Source organism: Motacilla alba, chromosome 9 (assembly GCF_015832195.1).
Source record: "Motacilla alba alba isolate MOTALB_02 chromosome 9, Motacilla_alba_V1.0_pri, whole genome shotgun sequence".
Taxonomy (NCBI): domain Eukaryota; kingdom Metazoa; phylum Chordata; class Aves; order Passeriformes; family Motacillidae; genus Motacilla; species Motacilla alba.
In genome coordinates, this window is record NC_052024.1 from 20,124,940 (window position 1) to 20,150,299 (window position 25,360).

Sequence of the window (25,360 nt, forward strand, 5' to 3'; positions counted from 1 at the left end):
ATTCTCCATCATATCATTCCATCCCTCGTCAAAAGCCCCTCTCCAGCCCTCTGTTAGCCCCTTTAACCAGGAGCGGCTGTGAGGTTCCCGTGGAGTTTTCTCATCTCCAGGCTGAGCAGCCGAAACTCTCGCAGCCTTTTGCACCGTTTAGCAGGTAATGGTGGCGTTCAAGCCTTGTTTTACATCTTTTGTGCGGGGATAATTTCTGATGTGCAGCTTTTTGTGCCTGTACGAGTCACAGCCCCGGAGCTGGGAGGGGAGATGAGAGGAGCTGAGCGCGCCCAGGGCCAGCAGGACCCACATCCAGGTTATCCCTGCGGATCCCTGAGCATCCAAGCACTGCGGGCACACCCGAAACTAAACCCAGAAGGGTCGAACCACACCAGAGCGCAGTTCTGTAGGCGTCTGAGCTGCTGCAATTACACTGCTGCCACAAAGCCTCTTAACAGGTAAACTTTGATCTTGAATGCACTGTCATTACAATACTGTCTCCTTAGTAAAACAAATTTCCCCGACCCTGATTAATGACTTAGTTCTGCTTGGAAGCATTTTGCTGTTAATTCTGTCCTTAAATCTACAATTTGTCCTGTAATCCCGGATGCTACCACACAAGGTACAGGGCTCAGATGTTCAACAAAGGCAGGAGAAGCACCAGACTGATAAATTTCACTCTCTGAAGTCAGGGTTAGTATTGTTTAAGGGAATTACTGATAGAAATATTCATTTTAGGAAGGAGAAATATGTCCAGCCACTTTTCCCAGAAAGGCATTTATGAAAGACAAAAAAAAAAAAGAACATTTAAAATGTTTTCCCTACTGAATGAAAACTACTGTTGAAATAAAGGCATCTTAGCCCAGCAGCTGCTGCAGAAAAGGCAGAAAAGAAAGTCTTCCAGAAGTCTTCCAGGCATATGGTGCACATATAAGCAGACAGAAAAGCAAATTTCAAGCATTTATAACAGAACTGGCTTCTGCTAATAAAGTATTAATGGGAAAGTCTGGCTGGACTGCCGTAGCTCTGAAAACAATTTTAGAAAAAAAACAGAGCAAAGTGGTCACTACAGAGCAGGTGAACTTGTCTACAATCCTCATTAATAAAGTACTTTTTTCAACATTAAGCAGAAATAAAACAGCCGCAGCTGGAGGTGTACTTTTCATGCCGTAAGAAATCTGTCAAGCTTGTAGGTGTACAAATGCATTTACTCAAAGCATGATTCATCAGTTTTTATTCACAATTTTTGAATCTCCTGCAATGATATAACTCTGCTATTTCCTACATTCTTCTCTTTCCTACACCACCCCCAGGTACGAGCCATGGCTACAGACTGGTTTTGTTAGTTACTCCAGACTTGAGGATTTGGTGCTGTGTAGCTTAAGCCAGTCATGCCCATTCCATGGGAAAGGCTGAGGCTGAAGTTTAAAACACATTTGACACCACCACAGTTCCACATTTCCTTGCTTCAGCTGTGAACTACTTCTAGATAGTCCCAAGCTTGGCACAAGTCTGAGCTGACACTGCAGCAGAGAAATCATCTCCAAATGCAAAGTGCACCAGCCTTGACTCCACATGCTTTCACACAGGGCTCCAAACTCCTTAGGAGTTGGTTAGGAAAGCTGTTTGGAGTCTCATGACTGCTGCATCTTAGTCAGAAATTCCTGGACTGGTCTCTTAATTACTAAGCAATAGCCAGAAGTCAGTCAAATACAAAATTCCATTAACTTTTCGCTAAAACCAGGCTAGCTTTGCTACCCAGACCCTTGTCTTCCTGCTGCTGTTGTAAGAATTCCTCCCTTCCACCCAGCATTTTAGCCAAGGATTGGCCTCATCTAAGATCACAGACAGACAGCATTTGCTTACCACACTACAGAGCTGCAACTAAAGGGAAAAGTCTTAGACAACTGGCAAGGCTTTTTTTTTTTATACTGAATCACAACCACTACATGCTCTAGAGATGACCAAAAAAAAAAAAAAAAAAAAAAGTCAAATGGCCCCCCAACTTTCAGGAAAACTGAAATAGATTTATACTATGAAGAAAAAGAAACCTCCAAGCAATTTCATTTTGCAAAATCCTTACTGTGATCTGGCTAGAAAAGGACATGCAAGATAATCAAATAGAAACTTAAAACCTTCCCTAGAACTTTTCTGAAAGGAAACAGTGCACAAGAACTGTACATCCATAGAGCACCAGCATTGGTGCACGTCTTTCCTTACCAAAAAAATATCAGGTAGTTTGGAAATGGCCATGAAAACATGGAAAAACAGAATATGAAGTTTAAAGTGATTTCATTGACTTGAGATACTGGATAAGGCAGTTTCTAAGTTTTTGTTTTACAGACAATCTAGCATAGAATCATTGAATAACTTGGTTGGAAGAGACTCACAAGGATCATCGAGCCCAGCTCCTGGTTAGGTTGAAAGGAATCCATGTGATGGTTTTAACTCCTGACTTTAAATGGCTGTTTATAAGAATAAGTTTACTTTCCTTCTGTAGGTGAAAGTTGGGTTGGTTTGTCTCTTTTTGTATTTTTACCAGCCTGCAAAGTGATTGAGCTTTAGGCATTCTGTGCAGCAGATGTGCCACCTCGTGGCTCCCTTAATCCTTGCTGGGTATGATGCTGCGTTTTTGGGTTGTATTTGTTTAACAGAAAAATCTAATTTTTAAGAGTTCCGCCTACGACCCATTTAAGAAGGATCCTATCTGGTTGCCACGCTGGTGAACTGACACTATGAAGGGTCATGTCCTCTCCCTTGCTGGAGAACACTGTAGTTGGCAGGACTGTTTATTCCAGTGCAGTAGAAGGAGAGCATTAAAACTGTCATTTTTAAGGTCTGAAAGGGACCTACAGTCCTGCCCCTTATCGCCCATTCCCGAAGCATTTAATCAAGGAAGGTTCTGAGACCAAGAGGACTGGTAGGCATGCCTGGAATGTCAAGTCCTCCTTCTTTACACAGGCTAAAGGCACCATACATTTAAATAACAGAAGCCCCACTTGAGGAAACAAGAAATTAAATACCTTTAAAACCATCTGCTAAATGCAGTTTGAAAGTCTAAAATTCCTTTTTATGGGCAGTCTCTGCCATTTATACTGAAAAATTAATTGGATATATGTATTTTACAGAACAAATCCACAATTCAGCAAGAAAATTAATGAAATGAAGAGACAGTTGGAGCTCCTGCCAAGAGCAGTCATTTCAGACCTAGCAACCTTGGAAAATGACCTTTTAAATAATGAATTTGAAAAAATAACACTACAAAGCAACAAAAATGACTGTTACCTACCTATAAAGTCTACTAATAGCAGTGGCTTCCAAAGAATGAAGACATTAAATGGATCATGGAAACTCACTAGAGCTGATGTTCCTGTCTCAGGTATCCTGAGTGTTGAGCTGCCTCACTGCACCTCCTAAGGTAACTCAGGTTAGCTCAGGGAATGTTTCTACCTATATACAGTCAAGCACTCTGATCCAGAAGACAGGAGTGCACAGTTGTACAGCCTGAGGAAAGTGAGAAGATAGCAAAATTAGGCCTAGAAAGGCTACCAGTACGTAAGAAAGGATAACTAAACAGGGAGGAATGCGACATACATAGACAAGCCATTAATTATTCATCATCCCATAAGCAGTGAAATACCTCCCTAAAAATGGCTTTTAAGCACACATGCTTTACACAACTGGAAGAATTGGTCTGATTCATGTTCAAGTACTCTTTAAGTAGCGCATAGTGATGCAAAACTTAATTTCTTTTGGGGTTCTGCAGTACACCTGAAATTTTTCTATCCCTTGATCCATGCCTTACAAAGAATAACTAGCAAAAGCAGGAAATTCTAATTTTTGTCCAAGCTTAAACTAGCATGGACAAAAGCATGATTATTTTTTCTGTGAAGGAAATGACTCCCTACTTAATCGCATTTTCTTTAAACTTCTAAATCTATCATATTGAAATGAGATGGAAGTCCTGCAGTGGGCTCTCCTCACCTTTCCCCTCCCACTCAGTAAAGCTGTATCCTCACCCCACAAGATATAGTTCCCCAAAGTCTGTGCAGCTCTCCTGGTACTGGTGGGGGCTTTAATGTCTCCTAGAACTTTTTCAGGCTGAACAACCTCAACTTTGCCTGATGCCATTGGAAAGATGCTCCAGGCCTCAGATCATCTTTGTGGGACTCACTCCAGCAGGTCAAAACCATCCCTATGTTGGGGGCCCCAAAGCTGGACACAGCACTCAGAGAATCCCAGACCCACTCATTCAAGAGATGCAAGTGAATATCATCAACATCCCTCGTAAGCATCCCTCCACAACAACCAAAGATGTTTCACAAGAGAAACAGTTTCTGTGATAAAGATTATACAGATTATGGAGAACACATGCTTCTTGCTTTTTTCATTATTTAAAGAATAATCACCGGTGGATTTTAGGAGGTTTTTGTGAACTGAAACAGAAAATGAGAACAGGTAGAGAAGCTGAGCCTTAATCCTCCAATTTAATTTCCTTTAATCTTGTTTATAGAATATATCCTCTTTTTTAACTACCTTTTTTTTTTTTTTTTCACCAAAGCTTGCCACTTGCAGATCCTCTTACACCTTTTTACCATGAATTACATGCATTGCTATTCTCCGGGCAGACTTCCCTGCCCCCTCTCCAGGTTTCTCTCCCCCTGATGCTCTATGCTCTGTTCAGGCTTCTAATCCAGGATGGCTAACACAGCAAAACTGGAACAGGAGCAGAAGACGGAGCATTGCAAGTGGCCCTTTAGCAACCTGCAGGGCTCACACTTACAGCAAATACTCTGAGCGCAGGTAGGGTGGCGCACACAACATTAAGACTAAATAAAAACCAATTTATATTCTCCCCCACTGAGGTCTGAAGCTGGGATAGGTAATTTGTTCCAAATGGAGGAGGAACACTACAGACTACAGTGCTCCAGGCTTTTCTGGGTCTCGATCGTTTAACTCATCCCGGGGTTTCTTCACATAACCTGACCTCCAGTTGTTTTTGAACAAAAGAGGTAACTGCTGAAGATTGTGGAGAAGATAGGAAGGAGACAACCCCTAATTACTGGTTGATTTCATCTGGAGCTGCATTATAGCCAGTACTTAGCAAGAAAAGAGACTTAAACCAAACAGCAATTCTTAAACCACCGCAAACATCAGCATTTTTGTTCTTTATTTACTCAAAACATTTTATTTAAAAGTAGCAGGCCTAGCAAAATAAGGAACAATCTAAAAAGAACCCCTGTTGACACAGACACATTCGATTTGCTGTGATAAAAGACAAAGAACCACAAATCTTGCAATGTATCATTTGCTTCCAAAGACAGTAACATATAGCCTGTGATTTTAATGATTGTCCTGCAACTGATCATTTTGAGAAGCACAGGATAAAGCGCAGTTAAGCTATATATTATCCTCTTACCCTTCCAGAGCGAAGTATTTCATTTAAGCCATTCAGGTAGAGGTAGTTTTGCGGGTTAATAGTAGATTTGAAATCTTGCTTGTAGTTAATTCAGCTCCAAGACCTCTGCATAATTTAGACTAGTTCACATTTCAAAAACTTCTCAGAAACTTTAATATATAATACCCATTTTAAATGTTCAGCTTAAAATAAAGCTTCTAGAGTCCAGTTCTGACTTTGCATATATCAATATTTTTGAATCAAGACAAATTTCTCCCAAGAGAGAATCTTCTTTCACCACTCAAAATAATTATATTGCCACCATTCATATAAAGAGAAAAATACAGATGGCCTTTACCCAGAGATGCTCTGGTGTGCCCTTACAGAGTTAATTGGAGGACTCACATCTGAAAGAGCTCTCTGTCTCCCAGGACTCATTTTCTCTTTATTCATACTGTACCAACCTGAAAGACAGACATTTAACAGATGCTCCCCAGACACACATTGTTTTTCCTAATATTTTCACACTGTGGTTTACCAATCCTGCCCAAAACCTCACCACAAGCATCCTGAACATAAAATATCTACTGCCAGCAGAGGAAGTTGTCTATTTCCCTCTTACCTCAGAGCATTATCAGTGCATACCAGGAAACAGTGTCAGATATGCTCATCAGTCACAAGTAATTACAGATCCCTATCATCATTGTTTTTCCACACAGTCACCTTATCTCTGACAAGACACAAAAAAAAAAAAAAAGGTTCCACTCTTGTGAGAAGGATCCCTCCCAAGTTTGCTGTCAGAAAAAAAAGAAAATAATATTTAAGAGGGCAAATGTTTTTAGTCTTGTTTATAAATAACAAGAAATTGATTTTTTTTCATTAGATGTAAACTTCACTAGCTTGTAGGCACCTCCTTTCAATTGTTTTTTAAAGAAATGCATTGCTTTGTTAATGTAGCTTTTGACTGGTTTTCAAAAGTATCTAAACAATTAAAATCACATTCCAATATAAGTCCTCATGAGTGAGGGCTTTTGCCCAGTGATCCATCAGGAGAGACACTAGAGCTTATGCCCATGCAGTGCTTCACTATAGAGGAACCTAATTAAATTAACTGTATGAATTCGGTGACCATATGGAGCCATCAGTGACAGAGAGATACTATAACTTGGAAGCAAAATTATCACAAGAGTCTAAAACAAGGAAAGAAGGTGCAAGTTATAAGAAGAAATCTGGTGAATAATCCAAGTATTGGAACAGAAGCTCTGTTTCGAAAGGGAATGTATCAAGAGATAGTCCATACAAAGAAACAATAACTAGTTGTTATAATTCTGAGGCAGTTCATACAAAGAAACAATAACAAATTGTTATAATTCTGAGGCACTTAGCAGAAAAACATCACAGAAACAGAAGAATTTAATTTCTTTCCATTTACTACCAACTGCAATGGCCACATGCTGTTCTGTGTTTGTATTTATTGTGTATTTTTGTTTGTGCCACCAGAATATAAGCTTTTCCAGACAGAGCCCAGCTGTTTGTTTGGCACAAACTTCCCTATTATACAATTCTGGGTACACTTACATAGGGCTATACATGCTATGTTAATTCTCTCCCTGAAGCAGACTAATTAAATCAAAACCTGATAAAATGATACCATTTTCACAGAAATCAATAGAATCAAGGACATTTCAGTTTTAACTCTCCAGGGAACCAGTGTGTAAAAAATGGAAATATTTTAAAAACTGTAATTAGAGCAAAACCATACTCTAGGAGTGCTGACAGAGTTAGACTCAAGGCTTGGTGCATCTGGTGGGAAGCTGCCACTCAACTCATGCTGCATCTTGTTGTCAGTGCAGTGCTGAGCACAGGCACTGAAATCTGCCTTATTGCTCACATTGTAAGTCCATGGTGGAGTTACTTTCAGCATAGATCCAAGTGAAGACTGATGGGTCATCACTTATATCCATTCCAAGACACCACAGTTTTTACTGATTCACAGAGCAGCACTCCCCACAGCAGGGACTGTCCATCCCACTGCACTGGGGTTGTTTCCTTGCACCTGCTTAAACCTGCAGGAGTTCACACATTCCTGATTCTCTCGCTGTCAGGAGGCCTGTGCCTGCCATAATTCAGACTTAGAGATCTAAAAAGCCTGGAGAACACCCAAGGGCTGTACCCCTTGGTATTTTCTGCCTTGTTTGTGGCTGTACCCAGAGCAGAGCAGGTTCTGCTACACTCAAGTCCTCTATGGAAGAGCATTCATAGAACATCCATTTAAATCTGTACCTGGCCTTGTGATCCAACCTAACCCTCTAAAAAAAAGTTAAAATACATTCTAACACTGATGTCAATGCAAAGAACATGAAACAAGAGACTACACAAGGTACAGGAACAGAAGGCAGCTCACTGCTGATTCAAAGGTAGCTTCAGAGGATGTGTGTTAATCTCCTGTCAAGCTACAGCTCTACAGGAAAGACATTTACATGAGCTGGTATGAAATCCATACAGTAAAGTTTGTTCTCTAATGGGGTGGCTCTAATTCTCCACTGTTTCCCAGACACATACCCAAACAAACTCTAATAAAAGGAGTCAAATGGTGCAAACACTAAAAGATAATTGAAAACCTAAGAGGGCACCAGAATTTCATCAAAATCTTATCTTCACCTGTCGGTGCTGCCCATTTGTTGCATATAGCAAAAAGCAAACCCAAGCCAGTAAATCATCCAATGTAGATTAAAGCAGATAAATTGGTGATTTGGGGGCTTACACTTCTTTATGGTACATCTTATACCTGATTTACTTGTCCTAATGCAGGGTACTGTAAAGAGTATGTTATTAAACCTTTTAATTTCCAACACACTCCTGCAATTGCAATTTACAAGAAAACAGAAGACACATGACTGAATCCCACTTGATCTCTTCACACTACCTCTGTCAGTGCATTTAATTCCAATCACGATCAACAAATCCATAGCAGAGACTGGTACATAGAAATATGTGCCGAATTTATAAGAAAATATTTACCTTTTTTTTTAATTCTAGGCAGAAGGGGTCCAAGAAAGACCATGTGAGAGGCAGCACTGCTTCAGTACTTAGTATTTTCCTTTATTCTCATTTCAGCTGGTATCTTGGGATTGGTAACAGTTTTAATTCCCATGGCCAAAATTTTAAAACTAAAGGTGATTTACTTACATTTTAAGCAAAACCTAACTTGCAGACTGCTAAGGCAGCAACTTAAGTAGAATGAAATACCTTTTCAGACTAACACAGGCCTGAAGATGCCATAATGTAATAAATAGCTTTTTGCTGCTCTGGTTCACTTTCATACCAAGCATCAGTGCATGGAGCAAGACAACAATTTGGCTCTGAACAGTTGGAGTTTTTTTGAAGTGTGATGGTGTAGCTGGATACTTCCAAGAGTCAAAATGCTGTCAAAGCAGCATACAATTTAAAGTTCATAAGTGAAAGAAAATGGATGGCTCATCAACAAAAATGTCATTTCTAAGAATAAAGACAGATTTCTTTTTCCTTAAACACTACTCATGACTCCAAGGGAAAAATTCAGTGTCTTACAGAACTAGAAGGGGAAAGCAGCAAGGACAGCAAATGTCAAGTTAAAGTCGATGTATTTGCTGGTGCATCATTTAAATAGTGCCTGAAGGATAATCTCAGCAAGATGGGTATTTGAACTTGGTTTAGCAGCACCCCTAACTGGGGTAAAAAAGTCTAATCACTTTATTAGATCAACAGTGTCATTAGAGGAGAATTTGGGAAGAAGTTGCTATAGTTTGTGTTGGTTTCTTCTTAAATTTTTGTATAAAGATTTAGTGGGTAACTTCAGCAACCAGCTTGAAATTATGGATGCTTATGATTTTAGCAATTAGTATGGCAAAAGGCTGACTGTGCAACAGACCAAGAAACATACTGTTCTTGCCCATAAAAATACAGCCTATATTTATGGGTTTTACCTCTTATGTTTTAAGGATGGCAGAGTACAGCCCGTTTTCTTTTGCACTTTAGATGTTTTAGAGCAATATGCTCTCTTCCCTCAGACATCTTCATTCCTTTCCAAGTAGTACCTGGAATTCAGATGGCACATTAAGCTTCATGCAGTTTGACCTTCCTTGCCTTTCATGCAGAGCTCTAGTGGCTCTGACTAGCAAAGTTTGAGACGCAAATAACAATTTTCATCAGAACTTAGTTGCTTGTTAGGATAGCACGAATGCTCTGTTAGAGGATAAGTGTTCAAAACAGATAGTTATACTCATTAACTCACATTGAGTTTATACTGGCTTTAGCATCTTCTCCATCTAACCAACAAAACACACAACATCACCAGCCTCCTTTGTAGTGCCACATTTGATTTTCTTCTATACAGTGAGGAAAAATTACTCCATAAAATGAATAACAAATAAAATGAATCCAGCACTGTTTTTTGGCATTACACTGATAAGTGAAGACACTCCCTCAGTTAAAAGCTGCTGAACTATCAGAGCACCCTGAACCTGGAATTGGCGTGTCAAAAAACTGCCTTCATTTTCAGTTGCAAGGCACATGCCAGTTTTCATCTGAAGGCTTCGTGTCATCATTTTGGAGCACTGCTCAGAGCCCTACCCAGCCAAGGAACAAGATCCTTAGAATATAAAGCTTGAAGAAAGTACTGCATAACACATATAGACTGGGACAAAGATAGCAGAGGGTTTTCTGGCCTTTGCCTCTTCCTAGACAGTCTCCTACGATGTGGTTGTAGGGATTTCTTGACGTCTTTTGCAAAAGTCAGGACTGTTTGAAGACTATCCCCACAAAAGTGTTTTCCATAGCATGCAGAAAAAACAATTCAGCACCAGAGTGTTTGATACCTATGGTTAAGGAAACTTCCCTGTCCCACCATCCAGGAGTTGCTCTCACCATCTGGGCTGGAACTGAGGCCCCTTCTCAGCTACACTCTTTCCCATAGCAGAGTCACACACATCCAGATCCTTAACACATTTTAATCATGGTGCAATAATTCAACAACTGGTTGGGCTGGTGTTTCCAAGAAGTTACGCAAAACAAAGGAACCTCTGGTCTTTTATCCCCTTACAGTCTCTGGGTGGTAAAGTCCAGGGGTCCTCAGCTCCTGCCACATCCCTGTCCCTCACCTGGCTGTACCACAGGTCCCCATGCCCACAGTTCACAGCCTCTTGCCCTGGGGCCCTGCCCCTCAGCTCAACCTGCAGCTTGCACCCCAAGCCATCTGCACTAAATATATTCCCCAACATCTACGGCGCCCAGTTTTAAACTACTAGTACAATGCTCATTAGCAGGCAGGAGTATGGTGCTTAAGGTGAAGATGGCATGTGTCCAGAGCCATTCTAAAGACTGTCTGGCTGTTCAAAATGAGATATTCTGCACTGAAAGCATCATCATTGTTCTCAATGGTCTATTCACTTAAAATAGTCACACCAGTAGACCACCATTAACAGCCAGCAGCCTCTCCTTTCAGCCCCCCTCCTCTTTTTATTCATAGACTTGAAACAGAAGTGGCCTTGGACAAACATTTTCATTTTGAAACACTTCCTACTCTGAAGTCATCTCCAGCATCAAAATGAACAACTGCAGCGTGAATTAAACCGTGTAAGATATGACTTTTGCCAAGTACCACCATCTGGATATTTAAATCCACAAAATCTCTGCTATAGGGGCAAGTGCAGCAGTTACATTTCTAGAAGTGGGAAATCACTCAGTCCTCAGATGTATCTACTTCTTGGTGCAGACAAGGTGCATATTACACCAAGGTCCCAGCTGAGGTAAACCCATACCAAGGAGCCTGTTCACCTGGTCTCACTACCTACCTGTGATGAGACTGACCACTTAAAGCTCTAGAGTACATTGTCTGCCATGATGTGCACACATTTCTGAAGAAGAAAGAAATAAGTCTTCCTAACCCACTGATTTGAGCCTCCTCACATTTCTCTACCTGAAGCTAAAGGGTTAGAGGCAAACAGGTACAGTAAGCAGCTGTTTTATAACTGCAGCATAACACAGGATATGTGTGTGTGTGGAGGGAGGAAAAGTCCAAGCCAGAGGCAACCGCCCTTTTTCCATTAACACTTTCCCTTGTATTTGCAACTTTCCTTACAAGCTTTGAATTCACCCTATAAACACCACCATTCACTGCCAATACCAGACACTACCTCTGCAGCACATTACAAAATGTGTTGTATCTAGACAGGGAAAAAAGGTGGATTATTTGCCCTATTTCCAACCTTTATTGCCAGGTTATCTGACTTACCTTCCACCAATTTCATGACAACTGTATTTTGGAAATTTTCAAGTGTAATTTATGTAATCTAGGTCTGTTATTTAAGGAGTCAGGAAGTCACCCTGTTGCACTGCTCCTACTATATTCTTACTCCATATCTAGTGTTAAGAACACTATCTTTGCTGGAAAGTCAAGAGAAGGAATCTCCCAGGCTATAGTTCACTTTGCCCTCTCCTATATCTATGTAGGTCAGAAAGAATTTTATACAGGTGCATCAGATTTTGACATAAAACCCCAACTAGATTATCATCAAAACTACTGTTTGCCACAGCAGCCCAGAGCTTTACCCAACCAGATTTTGAAAAATCTCCACAGCTGGAGGCTCTACAACTTCTCTGGGCAAAATCTGCTTGACTAGCCTAACAATGAGAAAGTTTTTCCCTTAAATTCAATGTAAACCTCTGTGACTTCAGTTTATGTCCTTCGCCTCTCAGCTTCCTGCCATGCAGTGCTGTAAGAGCCTGGCTCTCTCTCAGTAACTTGCTCAAAGGCACAGGGAGGCTGCTGTCAGGTCCCCCATAGAGCTACAGTTTCCCTCTACTCAGTGAACGCAGGATACCATGGGACTATGGTTTATTTTATGAGATGCAGCTCTACACATCCAAATTATGACTTCTGAGAGAAACTGCAGCAGTTTCATCTAGAACCCAAAGAGCTCACATTTTTGCCAGCAGAAAAATTTAAAAAAAAAATGGTTAGGAAAATGGTTTTGCTTGCCAAAATACATATTAAAAAGAAAAAAAAAAAGGCTGAAAATCACAGTAAAGCAGCGCTAGAAGTAGAACACCCACCTCCTGGTTTTCCCAGTATCTCAGGCATAAGACTGCTTTGCAAGAACAGCCACATTCACAAATAGAACAGTAAATCCCTAGCAGCATTTATCTAAATACAGAAAAGCATATTCCATACAGAAGTTTAACAAGAAAAACAGAGAAGGTCTGATTTAGTAAATCCAGTTTGCCTTACTTATTATTTAGCAAACACCTTCTACTAAAATCCTACAGTTTGTTGACGGCAATCTGAAATGTGTTGCAGTAGGATACACATACAGAATGTCTTATTTACTAAAGCGGAATTATTTTTAGAAAAGCTGAATGTAGAACAAGCTACATCTTGCTCTAACTTACAGCTGAGCATCCTGTTTACATGCTGATGTCCGTGTTTACTTTTTTGGTTACAGGAAGCAATGCCAAAAGACTTGAAATAATTTTGCCTCCCGCTGCCTATCAAGTTATTCCACTCCTGCAGGAAACAATGACTGGGGGTCAGGTTAACTCATGCAGAGAAATGCAGAGTGCAGACTTTCACTGCTCTAAGACAATGCCACTTTAACAGCTTTCCTACAAGGATTTGCTTTGCCAGGCTTCTTTGCCCAATCTGTCTCTCTGAAATATGTACAGCTTCCTTCTGACACTTTTGCTTAGAATATTCTTTAAATTATTTTTCCTTCTCTCCAAACCTTGCTCTCTCTGTTAGAGTACTAGCATTTTCACATGATTTGCCCTCTGTCTTCAAGCTCCAGTCTTAATACATCAGTCAGATGCAACAGCAGTTTCTACATTCTATTCTGGCATTTTTGTTTTATTTTAATAATTTATATCTTGAAAAATAGAATGACTGGCCTCCTAGAGGGTTAAGAGGAGGAAGCCAGGACAGTTCTCCATATGAATCTCTGTGCAAGTGCCAGCTGGATTTCACAGCCCCGTGCTCGGCAAAGCACAGAACAAGAATGCTGTTAGTATTCTTGGAGTGCTCTGAAGAGGAACAGGAAAAGGCAAGAAAATAATCTTACTCTGTACCAGAATGAAGTGCTGGAAAGTCAAAGAGGAGAATTCAAACTCCATCCTTCCCACAGCACATAATCAACATCACTCACAGTCACTCTCATGCATCACAGTGACACTAAAGGTAATAAGCTGTACGTGAAAGAAGGGAAATACTGAAGAGGTGTTGTTGCAGCACGTTCCCCCTTTCCTCCTGCTCTCCGTGCCCTCCAAAGCTGAACATTACTCCAAGGATACTGAAAATTCTGCTTGCTGAACCTCTGCCCAGGAGGGGACCCACCATGCACCCATTCCCACTTCTTGGGATATATTTATTAATGGCTTATAGCAATACACTCTTCCAAATAACGAGAGCTCACTTAGTCTCCAAGTTTATCATTTAATGGCTAATTTAGCCTATCTTGAAATCACTACTAAGGAGCATGGGGCAGCCCCAACCACAGACATAGCCCTAAAGCCTAGGCAATGTTGGGATGATATGGAAGTGCTGATGGCTCCCTAACAACCTTAGACAGGTCGTGCACAAAGCTCAGAGCCTCTGGGTTGCTCCTGTGCATACAGACAAGTTAATTCAAACCTGTTTGAAATTAAACCACTGAGTTTTATTAATTCTCTATCAAGAGAAATTAATATTGAAACAGATCCAGAAAAAAAAACAAATAATGAAATCCCTATTCTCCCATGTGAAGAGCAGCTGTGTGGGGGAAGCAGAACTGGGGACAGTCCTGATCCTATTTTCTCTACCTGCCTCACTCTGCAAGTAGACACGTATTTGCCCTGCCATTCTCAGCATATCCCAAATATAAGTGCAAGAGACACTGTCACAAGGCACTGTAACACACACACAAAGAAAATCCTCCAGATTCCAAGGTTATATAGAAAGGGAAAAAGCACTCATTTCTTCACCTCAGGGGCAAAATTGTACTTCACATGTGTGATGGACTGAATAATGCTTCATCATAAGAGCCAATTTTCTTCCAACTCCCCTGCAGCTCCTAAAACATAGATCTTAGTTTTGCACCTGATTTGCTAAATGGCTTTTCCTTCTATTATACCTTTAAAAATAAAAAGGGATGATAAATACATATTTTCATGATTTACTGTACTTATCGGAAAGTAGATATTAGGAGGACTGCTCTCAGTTAAGAAATAACTCAGAAATAAAAAAAATCAAAAACTCCCAAACAAATATGTCATTCCCCCTCTCCCACAAGGAGATGGTGAATATTTCTCATGGAAAACAAAAGCCAGAAAAAAGCTAAATATTTATTAATATGAAAATAGTAAAAAAAAAAACCCAAAAAACCCCTATCAATTATAGTGACAAAAAGCCCTAGGACAGTTCCATCACACATAGATCAAATTTTAATGCTATGTATAGTAAAAACTAGAGGTAACAAAAAGTTAGAACAAACCCCACATATAACACAGGCATTAAATCAGTAAAGTAATTAGGATCATAAGCATTCCAAGAAAATGAACAGTTTAGCATTTTTCTACCATGTAGGACTTTATCAGAAGGATGTAGGACTCTTAAAAAAAACACCCTCAAATACTTCTCCCACTTCTCCCACTTCTGAATCCTCACTTTGCCCTTTTTATATTGCTTTACTGTCTGAAAGGCACAGTGAGTGGGTACAGCTCCTTGGCTGTACTCCCTCTAACTCCCCTGGTTTATCCCCACCTTAAAACACATCCATTTAGGAGTACCTGTAAAACAGCCATATAAATTCCATTCCCTTTAAGATGCTCAAACACCCATCTTCATTCATGGGAAAGGCTCTTCTGCACAGACTGAAGATATCCTGGATGTCTCACTCCTTCCCTCCAATCTGCTCTGCAGCTGAAAATCAGGATCCCAGAACTGCACCCTTTTGCCTTTTCCCTTTATACCCCACAGCTCTGCTTTCGCCCCTCTTTCTTGAAGTTTCTTTCCAGCAGAGACTTGTGGGAGTGCAGTCCCAGCTGCAAGCATTGATGCTGACTGATGCCCTTTGACAACTCTATGTAGTTCATGAACTCCAAAATGCAAAACTCCTGGCTGCTGTTATCTGAAGGAACCTGCATCACCAGGGCTCAGTCTGGATACGGGATTCCAAAAGAAAAACACCTGGGCAGGAAAGGACTGGGACTGACCCAGGACTTGAACACACAAGGAGTGACTAAAGCATCAGCTGATGCTTGTTTGATGCCCATCTTTAGCCTCTTGATGGGCCTAAAGTCTGAAAAAAAAACCCCAAAACAGAATTTAGGCAACTATTTTGTTAATTCTTGTCACCATGTACACCGCTCCCTGTCATCAAGCATGCAGGATTGCCTCTTTTGCAGAAAAGGGCTGTGTCTGATGGTGCAATGACAGCTGTGCAATTACATCCAGTCCTCTCCAAAGCCACATCCAAAGTTCCTGCAGCCACTTTTGCATTGCCTATGAAATGCAGGTTAGAGTTTGTGTTAGAAAGTCCAGGAATCTTAGGTGCATCTGAACAAGGCTATGGAGAAGTGAAATTGCCCCACTGGTAAAAGGTAAAGGTCCCCCACTGATTTCAATATGTCACAAAATATATGATGCCTTTTATTGTAATGGAGCAAGAATAAATCAGCCTTTCATTATCAAGAAGAGGCAATATTACTTGTTCAGGGGCTCTCTGCCTTTAAGAGAGGAGTGTGCTCTGAAATATTGTCACGTTTGTTGCTTCCAATATGTCAGCTTGGAGAGGAGATCACAGAAAGAAGATCAGGCCAAGACAAACATTTTACTGTCCTTTTTTCTGCCCCAATTACGATTGCTTTTGGGTTGCTATCAGGAAATTTTAGTATCTCATACCAGCCAGATGAAGTTTTTTACTGGGCTCAGTGTCCTTACAAGGTTCAGACTTTGATGAGATCGTATTTCATTTTTCAGCTATTGCCCAACTGCAGTGTGTTTTAATTGAAAATTAGCTATTATTTAGCTATATCTTGTGTCACATTCTGTGTTTCACACGCCAGAAGAAGTTTTCAGGAAATCACTGCATCCCTAACCACCTTTGTAAATCCAGATAAGATTTCATTCACTCATGTGCTCAGTCTGATGGGAAGGAAGACATAAACCAGGTGTGGCTGTGCAGAGCTGTGGTACAGCACCACTGTAAGCAGCCCTGTGTCCCTGTATCCTCCCTGTGTCCTTGTGTCCTCCCTGTGTCCCGGGCTCCAAGCCCCAACCAGGCAGCCCTGGGTGAACCCTGGGATGTTCTCCTGCCTTCTCCAGGTTCTAAGTGAACCTCCTCCATGGAGAAACTGTGATTTACTTTTTACTTAGTGCTGCCTACCAAGAGCCTCTCAATTTTTAGTCCATTAACAAATCTTTCCTGGGATCTATTAACATGTCACTATGGAATGCCTTTTCCTTCAAAGTTTAATACCTCTTAACTCTCTCTTAATCACATTGCTCTACTCCACTTCATAGCCTGTGGCTTCAGGGAACCTTTGCCTTTTATTAGTACCCATATACAATCATGTTGTCATTCCAAAATCCAGTGCTGCTTTGGGTTTCATAAATTCTTATCACTTTGATTTACTTGGTGTGTCCACAGCTCCCCTAGAAGGGAGATGTGCAGGCAGGGCAAGGAATGAAATGTTACAGCACAGAGCTGTGCCAGTGCATTCTTTAAGAGGGAGGAGCTGTGCCTGACAGGAGACACAGCCCCTGCTTCCCTGCAGCGGTGGCAGGCAGTGTTAACACTAATATTGGTTTGGTCAAACCCTTGGTACAGCTCCTGGAGGTATTGAAAAGACGTGGAGATGTGGCACTTGGGGACATGGTTTGGTGTTGGGCTTGGCGGTGCTGGAGCAATGGTTGGATTCGATGATCTTAAAGAGGTTTTCCAAGCTGAGTGATTCTGTGATCCCTGTTCTGACAGTTGGTGAGAGCTGACAGGCTTCCATGCTCACAGCTGTGTTTTTCATTTTTCCATTTTTCCATTTTCATTTGTTTGAGGTGATATTTTGCACTTTGTAAAGGTGTTTGTGAGTGACATAAGAAAGTTTCAGTGTGATAAAGCTGTGGTCTCTATTTGGTAAATCCCTTATTTATGTCGCTGAATTCATTACTGGAGATGACAAAACTAAAATTATGAAATTGTGTAAAAACAGTTCCTGACAATTCTCTTGTGATTTTGTTTTTTTTTTTTTCCTCAATGCCATTTCTACTGAGAAGCATACTAATTTCTACTGAGAAGCATATGCAATTTAAGGTGCTATAGTACTAGGAACATGAACAAGATGGATTCACTAATTAAACGGAAACAAGGTCCAGCCTGACATCTCTAAAATACAGCAGATCACATCATAGCCACATGCTTGTCTCCCTGCTGTTAGAGATTTGTCATTTGCAAGGTACCTGGGTTTCGTCTCATCATCACGTCAAAGAATCTGAAAAATATCTCTTCTCTCTTCTAATAAGACACTATCTGCCTTTTTTTTAGAGTAGCCTCCAAGTAGGCATTGTCTGGGTCTGTTTAAGCACTTTTTGTCTGTTCCCAGTTTCTTTACAAGAATTTTTTTGATTTTATTTTTTCCTGCAAGTCAGAGTTGCTGCAATGTGCTCTGTGTGGTGGAAGTGTTCAAAAGCATTGGGAATATGCAGCTCATACAGGATGCACTGCCTGCCTGTGAAATAGCATTAGACACAGAGAATACTGAGAATACTGTATATAGATTCTTTGGCATCTATATCAGCTTCCTCTTTATTTCTGAATATAATTTAAGTCCTAGTTTTTTACCTGGCTGGATCCTGACAGGTTACTGGGTTTGTCTATATGAATTGCCATAGCAACTGTGATGCTAGAACAAACAGTCATGAGCTTTAATAGCCTGGGGGTCTACAGCAGAGCACTCTTAATTTAGAGGCCTTCATATCTCCAATCTGGGTCATTTCACCAGCTTGATTGGGCTTATTTTCTGTACTTGAGCATGACTCACGTTGTGATCTGTGGGCTACAGGGAGAGGAGAGATGTGAGTTTGTGTTTGTTTATTTAGGGAGGATTGCACTCCGTGAATAAACACCATTCTAGAATGAAACCCAAAGTGTAGATTGGCTCAGATGTATATTTTGATGCAAAGGTTATGTTCTACATTATTGCAAGGCTTGGGTTCACATCTGAAGCCAAGACAAGACACTGAGCACTAAAATATCCCATTAGCTTGTGCTGAAGCTGAATTTGGCCTGGGTTGTGCTGTGCCTCAGGTGCCCCAGTGCCTTAGCCTGAGCAGTGCTCAGGGGCTTCTCTTTGCAGCTCTGGACTCTTTCACAGCAGCTGTGTTACCATTGTTGTTCTCACAGCTTTGTTTAATTGTTCCCGTGGCCGTGCACCTGCAAACCCCAATAATTTTATATGGCAGGTTCTCATGGGAAGCCATTACCACTGGTGTGAAAATCAGCCCTTTCCCCTGAACTTTTCATACCTCATTTTGTAGGTGCTAGTTTGTGTCAGAGACAACTGAAACAACAAAGCAGTGTTTGTATACTCTGTACTATTAGTATTTTAAACACTGAAATATTAGCCAATAACACATGGGCACAGGAGGTTAATGGCCAATATGCAACAATTTCTCTAATTACTGTACTCAGCTCTAATCATGCCACAAAGAGGAGCATCCAAGAGAGAGTTTGCGTTGATCCCACTGAGAAAAAAAGCATATAATAAATAATAGGAAAGTGTACAAGAAAAATAATCATCTTTCTCTTCATCCTCACCGCTGCTGCACACGAGAGACAGCCCAGGGGGCACCTCGCTGGGGACCCCAGCACTGCTCTTCCCAGCTACCCACGAGGAGTTTCCCCTCTCCTTCTGTGTGTCCTCATCTGCAGACCGTGCTCACACTGCTCTGAGAGTGTGGCTCAAGCCCCTGCATACAACAGCCCCAACAGTGTGAATAAGAATTATGGGAATTATTGAAGCCATGAGGGTAGGAAAGTCACAAACAGTGCTATGGCAGATAAATCACATTGCATTTTTTTGGTTTTCACTGGGTCTGCCTCACTCTTTTGATGGAGCAGAAAGCAATAGCTACTCAAATTTTATGCCTTAAATAACACAAAATTTCATTGTAGATTTCAATATCAATAATAACAGGTATGTATTTGGTAATTTGATCAGTACTTACACATACCTAACAGCCATTACGGTTTTGCCTGCCATACTGCACATATTTTAATAAAAATTGTGTAGCTGGAGATTTTCTCAGTTGGAGCAGCTGGGTGTCAAAGCCGAGCTGCCCAACCAGTCTGTGTGAGCACCAGAAGTAGACACCTGCCTACTCATTTTTTGACAGGCATGGTTTAGTCACAGCTTCTGTGAAAAAATAAATATTATTGAATATACATTTTCTTTTACCACTGAGACAGTTTTTAACAGTTGTGGACATTCCCATGTCCTTCTGATGAATGAGGGCTACCTATCTTCTTCCTAGAACAGCAAACATCAAGCAAAGGAAGCTGAAATTACTCTGAAAAAGCAACTTTATGTGAATCTGGAATATCCAGAAGTGCACTGACCTATTCACTCACATTACATCTGCTTGACTGCTGTTGCTTGTAGAGAGATGAGTAAAGCCAGAAAAGTCACTCAACTTTTGCCTTTTGGGCAATCCCACTCTGCCCTTCTCCTTCCTTAGAATGCTTCAAAAGCAGCTATTTTCCCAACCTGAGTGTTAACAGATTTGGCTGCTCTGATGCAGTTACCCGGTGGCTTTGTCAGACTCAAATTTTGGTCTCCTGTGCAAGCACAGAATGGGGGAAGAAAAAGGAGAAAAAGTGTAAGACAATAGTAGTTTTACAGTCTCCTTTCTCAGCTTGCAGACTGGAGATAGGAGTAGACAAGCTTTACGATGGTGAGGAGAAATCAATACATTTTCATTGATTCTTGTAGCTGCAGAACTCTCACCCAAGCACAAGTACAGGGGTGAGAGCATGAGTTCATGACTGTCCTGCCAAACTACCCGTGTGCTCCTCAGAAATCTGCTCTGGGCTTCACCAGGGGTGGAGCCTGCTCCCTGACATGACTCCAGCAACAGCAGCCGGCCCAGGATCCCTCTCAGCAGGGGGAATTTGCAGGTCCTGTAAATTATCCCCTGCACAGGCCAGAAACTCCAACAAAGCCAGTGGCAGCTGCAGCTGAAGGCACAGCTTCACTTAAGGAAAACATTGCCTTTACAAAAGACTATTTTCAAACAATTGCACAAAGTCTATCGAAACAATGCATTGTGTTCCAAAAGAAAGAGGTCCACAAAGTTACATATGAAGAATGACACAGAAATAGAAACATCAGAACAAAACAGCTTGGAAAACCAGCTAAGAAGTTGCATAGTCAGAACAGAATGCAATTAAGAACTTGGAACAAGCACGTAGCTTTGAAACAAAAGGAATTGGAAACAAATTATAAAAATTTGAATATGAGAAATAATTGAAGCAGACTTCTGAGGGTTACATTTAGTTTATATTTTCGCAAATCCTCTAAAAACATCAGTGGGAGTCTTTTAGAGTTGTTTTGATTTTGCAGAAACATTAATTTCCTTAATTGTCATTTTCAGCTTCTGTTAGAAAATTTCTGACCTGCTCAACTCTACTGAGAATCTGTTCATTAGCAAAGTGTGAGGATCTGTCACCATTTTCAGTTGCTGCAAAGCTGTCAAATGGTGTAAAACTTATTGGAAGGTCCTTTTACTGTTATGGCCCACCTTTGCAGGTGACATTTTATAACAGATTTGATTGTGCCACGATGGACCTGACCTTTGTGTCATGTCTTTTCTTCCCGTTTCTTCAGCAGAGTCCATTATCTCTTGATCCAAATTCCTTCAACTCTTCTCTTTGACTTTGTGTTACTTTCCACCTCATTCCCAGGCTGCACCGCCTAACACCCTATACCTGCTTTTGATGTCACCAAACAGGGACAATGACTATAAAGTTATTTCCCTTTACAAGTCAAACCTGGAAGGTCTCTCTGTTGTTGTTCGTTCTATTTCCATTGCTGGTGTAAGTGTCCTTGTTGTTTTTCCCACTAGTGAAGAAAGGGCAAGTGTCATAATCACTGAAGCAAAGACTTCGCTTTGAAGCCGTATTGATTTTTTCCTTTTCCCTTCTGAAGCTTTGCCAGGCTCCATAAAAGCCTGTCTCTTGTTCAGAAACTCTTTGGACTGAGAGACAACAGGGGCAGCAGAGCCAGCGGGGTGCAGTGGGAAGTTAGGGCATCTGCTGGGGAATGACAATCATGACAGCAGCACGGAAAAGAAAGAGGTCATTTTATTTTTAACTGTACTTTGAGAATGGTTGTGGATCAGAACAAAGCCAAACAGAAAGCTCAGCTTTAATTCCAGCTTGCGATTCCTCCTTGTCTGAACCTGAATATGCACATTTTTCTAGGGTTAACTTGTTGACAGCAAGACACTGAGACCACTTAAGTGACTTGGCTAGAGGCTTAACCACGTAGGTGACAACAATAGGATGTTGAGGCACAGTGGTGTAAGGATGTGAGCCTTACCCTGCATTAGACTGGAGCAGCAGCATCATATGGACTCACAGAGAACTCCTGAATGAAGGTCCAGGGCTACCACAGGACTCCTGTTCAAGGGATCTGAAATACTCTGTTTAGACCTAGCTTATGCAAAGCAGAAATATCCAATAGCATCTATTCAGCTCACATGTATGGCAAGGACCCAAAATGACTCTCTTCTGTCACAAAACGCCTCTGTCTTTTGTAGGTTCCTTTCAGTCTGTGACCACGTACGCTTATTTATTATCTGTGCATTGGAGAGTCTCTCACTCTTAGCACAAAGATAGGTGCTGGCTTTAAGCCTTCATTAGAAGTGGTGCCTCCACCACTCTTCCAACATGCTTCGTTCATGCTGACTCAGAGGAAAGAATGCCACTTATTAAAACATCAATGCCACTTCTTGCCATGCTTCTGTATTTCTTGGAGCTGTCAGGATGGGAGAGCTGGTCTTCCAAAGCTCATTAGATAAACAGCTGCAGCTGGAGCTGCTTGTAAAATTACAGCAGCTGCCTTTTGCAGAGTAGGTCACGTAATAACTATAGTAGTTTTCTACCTTTTTTTTTTAAATTAGTACCTGCTGCCAGAAATGGAATAACAACAATAAGAATTACTCTTAGTGCTCATGAGTGTAGTCATAAAGTTCTTTAAAACCTAAAAATACATGAAATGGCTTCCAAATTCTCAGCTATTTTGAGAATTGTGCATATGAGACAGCTGGAAATGAGATTTTTTTTAAACACCTCTGAAAAAACCTGTTATCAACAGCAATGAGAGGGATTTGTTGATTAAAGGATGTTTTCCTCTATTCATTTGTAAGGGAAGTGAATCATGAAGTGCTGTCTGAAAACCTTCTTCATACTGAATAGAAGGAAAATGCTTTGTGGTCATTAGGGCTTACAGGAATAGCCTGAACACCCACCACCATCTATTTGTGCTGCAGATCAGCTCTGCTCCAGCTGCTGATGCCACTTGTCAATGGACTGCAGGCTCCCCCCACTGCAAAGGCACCACTGCTGCTTTTCCTTCCCCTTCCAACCAGCTCTACCAGCCGGCACAATTTTGCAGCCTCTTTCTCCAAGGAGAGGAAGCATCTTAAAGCTGTGCCTCCCTGCAAAGGGGAAGAAAAGCATAATTTATGTTGTTTGCCCTGTCAGGACCTAAGCACAGCAAGTAATGAACAGAAGGAAGCTGTTTGGGTGTCCTGGTTCAGCTTTGACTTTGCAGTTTCCTGCTTTACCTTTTGGGGCACGTCACACTGTTGACTTCTGCACCTGTGTTACCCACCCAGTTCTCAGTGTACATTTGTTTTCATTATTCCTGCACCCTCCTGCTGTTTTTTCTGACAAGCTCAGGATCTGAAGGCTGCTTTCCCAGACCTTTAAGTAACAACCCGTCATCAGCTGTGCTGTGTATGGGAGGCTGCAGCTTGAATTTGTTTCCACAAAAGGCTCAAGACCTGCCTAATCAGCACTTACCTAAGTTTGCTCATGCCAGACAGAGTCAATTTACAGACCCTGCCTGCTGTTGACCCTGCTGTCTGCTCTGGGTTATTCTGGCCTGCCTCCACTTTCTGAAATTAAATGTTAGCATTTTTAATTGCAGGTTTTAACTCTTGCCTAATGGGGCACAAGCTCATGCTGTTAGAGATCTGTCCAAGTGAGAGGGACTGCATGGAGAGGAGCTGCATTTGCTGATAGTGACAAAATGGGTCTGTGCCTTCTGTCCCTCATCTGCCATTGAATGCAGGTGAAAAAGCTCCAGTACCACTGTCCCTTTGCCACTGCTGCCCAGCTCACAGGCACCACCATGGGGCAGAGAATCCAGATTTTGGAACGGGATGCCTCCCTGCCAGTTTAACCCAGAGCAGCTCTGAGGCTGCTACTTGCTCGTGTTGCAGCTGAATGAGCTAGTGGCTGCTGGAGGATTTATTTTGTGGGTAGGCATCTCAGGCTTGCATGGGGTAAATGCTCAATGCAGGCTAGAAATCATGCTGGTTTATTGCTGTTCTTTCCTTTTTGTTGGTGAAAACGTGAAATAAAAATATTTCATTCAAAATAATAATTGCAATGTAATTTTGTAAAAATCTTGAAAAATATGGGCTGTTTTTCTATATATTACTAAAAGGTATTACTAAATTTGACCAAAGAAAATACGAACAATTTTTTTTTTCTTTTTCTAAACCAATAAATAAATGATTGGTAAAATTATTATGGTACTTCTTTCTCTTTGATTTTTAATGAGACTTTTCTTTCTTCTATGCAACTATCTATTGTTGGTCCCATCTTAAAAATAGTTTCACATTATAGGAAAAATGTAGTCTATCCTACATATCTTGCTAGATGGGGTGTCAAAGGTTTGCAGCCTGCAAATTCCAAGTTCAGCTCCTTGTAGTATGATCAGTTTCCACTACCCACAACGAGGTTCTGACCATAGCAACACAGACCCAGGATGAACATTCATGAAAAAATAAACTCAGCACCTACCTGGAGGATTGTGGACAGATCACAGAAACTATGAAGTCAGCTTCACAAGCTGATTTATGTCAACTGTGGAAAAGCTGCAGATCTGCTCTCCTTTGGAAACAAACAGCTGAAAACTTAAGCTGCTGTCACCTAGTGTGCAGCAAAACCACAGAAGGTCTGCTGTGAGAGTTAAGGTCACCAGCAAGCCAACCGCTCAGGTTAAAATTTTAAGCTCAGAAAATGTTTGCTTGTTTTTTTCTTAAGATTTTTTTTTCCCAAGATTTGATTTGCTGTTTCTATCTCCTTCGCACACCAGACCACAGACCTGGCTCCATTACAGTGATGGCAGTGATAAAAACCTGAAATAAGCTCTTTGGTTGCTCTTTCCTGCTGCATTTCAGCGCAATGCCTGTAAATTCCCTGTGGAAAGCTGCGACCATCTATCCTTACCAACCTGCACAGAGATGCTTTCCAGTGCCACGGCTGCCTTTTGATGGCCTTTCTTGGTTTTCCAGTGAGACTTTGGCACTGCCCAGACAGCTGGAGGAGCTGTGGAAGCTGCAGTGTTTGTGGTGTAAAGCTGGAAGGTTTTTTTACACGGTCACAATGCTTGTGCAGAGCAGTTGCATTCCAGTCACCAAGTGGGAGTGTACCTATGCAACAGCCTCACAACATCCCAGGGTTGTGTGTCACTAACATCAGCCAGGCAAAGATATTTTTACATTCAAAAGTTGAACAAGAACATTCAAGATTTCTTTTTTTTCATTAGCATGTACCTATAAGAATGAAGATGGAAACCAGAGTAGATATTAATGCAAATCTAATTGCAGAAGCTGTCTGAATGCCAGCAGGGAAATTCCTGTTGTCAAGGATGAAAGACAAGACATGTCCCATT

At 41.2% G+C, this 25,360-nt stretch overlaps 1 long non-coding RNA gene across 1 annotated transcript; it reads left to right on the top strand.

Annotated features, from left to right (window-relative positions):
* Positions 1 to 15: 15 nt before the first annotated feature.
* Positions 16 to 6,832, top strand: LOC119704415. The gene is made up of 3 exons (XR_005257966.1): positions 16 to 154; positions 242 to 449; positions 3,120 to 6,832. It is a non-coding gene; the product is annotated as an uncharacterized LOC119704415 (long non-coding RNA).
* The last annotated feature ends 18,528 nt before the right edge of the window (positions 6,833 to 25,360 follow it).